Source organism: Plecotus auritus, assembly GCF_963455305.1.
Source record: "Plecotus auritus genome assembly, chromosome: 1".
NCBI classification, from domain to species: Eukaryota; Metazoa; Chordata; class Mammalia; order Chiroptera; family Vespertilionidae; genus Plecotus; species Plecotus auritus.
The window spans coordinates 50289386-50295682 of record NC_137770.1 but is presented as its reverse complement, the minus strand read 5'-3'; the positions used below and the strand labels follow the sequence as shown (position 1 = coordinate 50295682).

The 6297-nt window shown below is 49.8% G+C and overlaps 1 pseudogene across 1 annotated transcript; it reads left to right on the top strand.

Annotated features, from left to right (window-relative positions):
• The first annotated feature begins 1776 nt into the window (after positions 1–1776).
• Positions 1777–3424, top strand: LOC308233817 (G-patch domain and KOW motifs-containing protein-like; annotated as a pseudogene). Its single transcript has 2 exons — positions 1777–1781; positions 2011–3424. The product of its transcript is annotated as a G-patch domain and KOW motifs-containing protein-like (transcript).
• Positions 3425–6297: the final 2873 nt, after the last annotated feature.

The following is a 6297-nucleotide window of genomic DNA, read 5'->3' as shown; positions in this document are numbered from 1 at the left end:
GAGCTTGTCCAAGGTCCCACAGCCGGACCAGGTGTATCTGGGATTCATACCCAGATCTGAACACCAAATGACCCTCTCTCTGCCTTTCTGTCTCCAGAACTTTTGGTGTTGCTTAAGTTTCTGGCCTTCCAGACAAGGGGTGCCAAGTTCCTTCTTTGGAGCCCTCTCTGAAAGGGATCCTGGGGAGACTGACCTAATTGCAGGAGGGAAGGGACTTGAGTCCCATCCCCTCTCCCAGCTTACAACCCTATTAGAGAAAAAAAACCCAGTTTGGCCTCATGGTCACATGGAAATCTAATCACAGGCCATTGCCAACTCCAGGATCAAGAAGTCCCTCAATAACCTGCCCACATCCCCACACCCCAGCATCTTCTGAGGGAGGAACTTCCCCTCCTTCTGCATCCAGGCTGAGCTGGGCCCTGGTCTCTGAGGAAAGGTGGTCTATGCCATTGCATTGTATGAGTTTGGGAGGAAGAGCAAGACTGGATCCCCAGACACTACGAGGCTTCCCAGGCCAGGCAGTGAGTGCTGGCTGCTCCAGGAGTGCTAGTCAGACCTCTGGTTGCTCTGAAGCCTGGACTGGTCCAGAGCTCTAAAAAGTGTCCTAATGTACCCAAAGAGCTGAAGGTCACACCCAGAAAGGCAGAGCCTATAGCAGTGTGGCAGGAGGCCTGGGAACTGATACTGTTACAATAACATGGTTATTAAATAACAGGAAAGGAATAAAAGGGAGTCTAGATAATGTAGGCATGCCATTTATACAGCTTTGCCAGAAAGCTACAGTTAACTGTTAGGTCTGATCAAATAATCCAATCCATGTCCCCTCCCCTGGGAAACTGATCTTTAGATAATTTCACAACCAACATTCCCTTTTGCTTAGACCACATTCCATTTGCTAAGACCAGTAACTTTCCCCTCCAGACTTGCCCAGGATCCGGATCTGCCCAGAGAATTCCCTGCCAAAAAAGCCAGCCTAGAGTCCTTTAAAATCTCTGACTCCCATAGCTGGGTGCTGATGCCATTTGGGGGCTCAGCCCACCTGGTTTCCAGATAACCTAAAACGTTCATAATTCTTTACCCCTTTCCGCCTTCTGCGTACCTCCTTTGGTGACCCTGACATTAACATTTTCCAAGTCTGTTCCCAATAGATGGCTGGAGGAAGGGACAAGACAATAGAGGCATTCCCAGTGGGAAGGTGATTACTTTTCAGTCACAGCTGGGAACGGGGCATTGGCCAAAGGAAATGTGTAGGCATGGCCACTGCAAGTGCCAGAAGATTTCATATTTACTAGTAAACTCTTGAACAAAGGAAACCTCTATCATTGCTCCAGCCTGACTCCTGGCTCCTGGCTGTTAGAAATAAGGCGAGCCCCCCAAGTCAAGGCTTCTGGTAGAATACAAAACACACTCGGGAGCCAGGCAGCAAGGCAAGCATCTTTACTTCTACGCAGAAAGGTGCACACACATGGTCTGGAAGCACGTGCACACCGAGCAGGCAGTCTGCTCAGGTTTGCAATCCCTGACGCATGTGACCTGTCCCTTTCTCTTGATTGGAGCTCAGGTGCACAGTTTTTCGTGACTGGCTAATTCAAAGGGAGGGGTTGGCCTTTGCTGTTTCAAGATGGTGGCCCCAGGGGAGCTGCAAGCCATGTGGCCAAAATGGCGGCTGCCAAGTCACACAGTCCAAAATGGCGGCTGTCTCAACTGTTGTTTGACAGAAAAGATGACTTGTTTATTCTCACATGGCCACACAATGGACGGATGGACCTGCTGTAGATGCGGTCAGACCAAACCTGGGTTCAGCAACCTTGGTACTTGGGTTCTGGCTAAAAAAGAATTCAGAGCCAAGATCCAAACGGTAAGAGAACATTTATTTGGTAAGTTATACAGGTAGAAAAAGTAACTCCTAAAAGAAATGGGAGAGCAGCCTGGGAAGAGGAACAAGATGGTGGACACCAAAGAGAGTGTTTTGCAGCCGGCGTGACTCTCTACTGCCCCAATTTTGTTTAGCTTCAGTAGTAAGGCCACCCAAAGACAGCTGGCCGGCCAGGGAGACAACCCTGGTGCAGCTCAGGAAGAGAAGGATTTCTTGAAGACCACGGAAGGGAGGAAGTTGCAGAGTGTGAATACCTCAGAAGCCCCCAGGAACTTGTCATCTCTTTGATCCAGAATGACCATCGAAGGCAGCCACCAAGATTGAGGCCCAGGCCCATCCACAGATATTGAGGCCATTGGGGATGGGATGCTGTCCCAGCTATGAAAGAGTTCGTTGAGGAATCCAAGAACTCTCTGGAAGAAAGAGAGAATGTGAGTGTCGACCCCATGATCCAGAAAAGATGCACCCACAAGAAAGGGGCAGGCAGCGAGCCCTGGGCAGAAACAGTGCCCAAGGCGGCCGATTATGAGGCAGTCCCTGTGAAGGCCTATGGGCTGTCCATGTTGTGGGGCGTGGGCTGGAAACCTGGCTGGGGCATCGGCCACACCTTCAATCAAGTGGTGAAGCCCCATGTAAACTCACTAAAGGGTTAGGGCTGGGCACCAACTTGGCTGAGGTCCAGAACCTGGCCCCCACCGGCCCCCCTCACCTACCAAGCCCAGGTGAAAAGCAAGAGAAGCATAAGGAAGACCAGCCTCAAGGACTGGTACCTGGAGGAGCTGTGGTGGTTCCTTCTGGCCCTTTCGGAAGACTCTATGGAAAGGTGGAAGGCCTGGACACCAGCAATGTCTGGGCCATGATTCATTTGGCCATGGGAAGCCACATGGTGACTGTTGGTGAGTACTGCCCGTGGCCTGTCTCCCAGCAGGAATTTGACAAGCACTTCTTGGATCCCAGCCAGGTGAGCAAAACTCCCTCATCAGGGCAACAAAACAGAACAGCCTTGTCACAGAAGGCCTTCCAGGGTCCGGACAGGACTTTCGCAACCGGTGGGGAGCTGAAGAGAGGAAGCTGAAACACATTCCAGACCCACAAGAGGAGCCTCCATCCAAGAGTAAGAAAGCAGCCTCTAGGGGGCAGCACCAGTTGCACAGGGACCTGCTTGTGTGGTTTGTGGACAAACTGTACTATTGCGGTCAGTATTACAGCACCAAGATGATAACAGAGTATGTCCTCAGCCCAGATACTTGTGTATGTTGGATAGATGAAGGCCAGGTCCTGGAAGGCGTCAGGGAAGACATGCTGGACACCCTCATCCCCAAGGTCCAGGGCAAACGGGTGATGGTGGTGCTGGGGCCACAGGCTGGAAGGGTGGACCACCTGCTGGGCTGGCACAGAGAGCAGAGCCAGGCTGCGGTCATTCTGCAGACAGAGAATCGGCTGGTGGAGCTTCGCTATGATGCTGTTTGCGAGTACATGGGCCCCACTGACTCACAGTGTTGTGGGGTCGAACCCTGGAGTCAGAATAAGACCACCGGAGGCTGCTGATTGATTTAAAAAAGCAGGCAAGGATTTATTGAGCTGGCCAGGACGGCTGCGAGAGCACCACATGCAGGTGGAGTCCACCCTCATGACCGCGCCGTTTCAGGTGTAGGCAGTTCTTTTAAAGGTCTAAACCACAAAAATTTTCCTTTGTTCTAAACGAGCCCCCAGCCACATCCTGCTGGACATCGGATTGGAATGTGGACCTATCTTGCGAAAGCAGATTGTACAGAAGCAGAATTGAGCAAAGTTAATCATCTCTAAAAGTTGTCTGCAGTTTCAACTCCTGGAGCTACTGAGTCAGTGGGAATCGATCTCCTGTGGTTCTGGTCCACAGGCACAGGAAAATAACCTTTGTGATGTGGGATGGATTTATGTGCTGAGGTAACTACCCTATTGTTTAAGCAAGTAAGTGTGTGCAGAAGCCAGAATAGCAGGGTTAAAATTCAAACAGCTGTTTTTACCCAAGTATGGTTGCTACCATACTTCAACAGGAAGACTGACCAGGGGCCCATTCCGTTCCCCAGGCAAGTTACCAGTTCTGTGCAGTGTGAGAAGCCTGCCTCTGCCAAGTGGGAGGTCACTGTTCTGTCCGGCACTTGCGGTGCAGCACTGGAACAGGTAGACCAGAAGGGAGGCTGGACACACAGCTAGCATTTGCCAGCAGTTAGTGGAAAATAAAAACCATTTCAAATAAAATAGATAAATAAGTACAAAAGAAATGGGCTTAGGAAACAAGTTATAGAGGTAAAGGAAGCCACTTGGAGCTTGGGAGTGAGGAAGCTAATGGTAACTGCCAGGGCGGGGAAGGCAGGGGGAAGGGGGAAGGGAAAGCAGGGGCGCGCTCCCAGCGGGGAGCCAAAGGGACACTTTCACCAGGAAGCTCCAGTTTCATACCCCAGGGAACCGCTGCTTTGTCCCTCCAAAGGGATTACCTCCCCTCCCTTCCCCCTCCTCTATTGATGGAGGAGGGGAGGCCAGGGAAGGGGAGGACATGCGCAATGTAGTAAAAATGGCGCAGGGGACAGTGCTGGACCAGAGAGGCCTGTCAGTCTAACAGGGGTGGGGGTAGGGGTGGGGGTGAGGATAGGGGTGGAGGTGGGGGCGGGTGGGGTGAGATGCAGGCCGGAGGGAGGTGTGGAGCCAATGCAAGCCCGGAAAAATTGGGAAACTGATTAGGAGTTATTTAGGAAAAACGTCTGGTGCCTCCCAATCCTATAAAACTAGGGGAACAAACTCTCTTGCCACCGACTTGCACTTTCTCTCTCCTTTGCCTTAGTAGCTGCGGGGCCTATGGCCTGCGGACTCCACACTCCAGGCAGTACAGCAGCAAAGCCACAGACCCCAGCAGGAGCACAAGCTCAGCTCACCAAATGCTCACCAAATGCTCCCCAAAGGCAGGGGATCTCTGCACATTTCGGGCCCTGCTTTTCCGTGGTGAGATGGACAGAGATGGGACATTGGGGAACTTATTTAATTTTACTTTGCGAATAAATTTTGTCACCAAGCCTCATCCTCTCTGGTGGGTCTCTGGAAATTTGTTTTTCCTCACAACAGGGCAAGAACACCACTTCCACTGGCAATCAGACCACGACTCTGAAGGGATGCACCTGCAGAAGCTGGTGAATATTCTCTTGAGGTCCTTCCCTAAGAAACCCCTGCACTCCCGGCCTTTAGAGCCCTCAGGCAGCCCTGGCCTGTAGTGTCGTCCAGATTTGCCAAGGTTGCGGGTTCCATCCCTTGTCAGGTCACCTGCAGGAAGCAGCCAATGAATGCATCAAGAATCAGTGTTTCTCTCTAAAATCAATAAATAAAAATGTAATAACCTGGCTGGTTTGGCTCAGAGGATAGAGTGCCGGCCTATGGACCAAAGGGTCCTGGGTTCGATTCCAGTCAAGGGAAGGTACCTCATCTGGGCCCTGGTTGGGCCCGTGTAGGAGGAAACCAATCGATGTGTTTCTCTCGCAGCCATCTTTCTCTCTCTTTCCCTCTCTCTTCCACTCTTTGTAAAAATCAATAGAAAAATAGCCTTGGGTGAGGGTTAAAAAATTTTTTTTATATAAATAAAACCCTCTCTCCTTCCCAGGAGCATGTGTTGTAGTGTAACCCCCATCTTACAAAGGACACCTCAAAAAGTCGAATTATGGAGTCGTTTATTAAAAGTCAGTGGTATACGAGGGAGCAAAAGCGCTCCAGATCTCACAGCCCCGAACAGCTCACCACATCAGGCTTATATTGGCAGAATATCACAAAAATCACAAAAGTATTGATTACATCTCTGGGTCTGGAATGAGGAACCTGTTCGGTGAAAAAGCATTTTTTACAGAAGCGAAATTGAGCAACTTAGTTATATCACCGAGTCAACTGAAACTCAGTTATCTGTAACTACTGAGACAATTTAGGATAATTGAACTGTCATGGGTCCCAGAAGAATGTGCTTCGATGACCAGTGAGATCACAATCAATGGGATATTCAAACCACCATCAAGGGAGTATTCAATCATACATAAGTTCAGAAAATCAAAGTAACTTTTAAATGAGTGCAGAACCCAAAACAGCAAGGTTAAAATATTAAAGAGCAATTTTTACCCAAGTATGGTTGCTACCATACTTCATTCCCCACTGGTTTTATGTGCATGAGTCAAATCATGGACTCATCCTTATTAGTTAGGGGATTGTACTGCCCCCTAACTTCTAGTAGTTTGACTGCATTAATTTTCCTAAACTACCTGCTTGGCACAATTAGTTTTCTATTTACTCACCCCACCTCCTTTAAGGGCATTCTCTGTTCTGTTCCTGCGCTCCTGTCCCCTAGCACAGTGGTCGGCAAACTCATTAGTCAACAGAGCCAAATATCAGCAGTACGATTGAAATTTCTT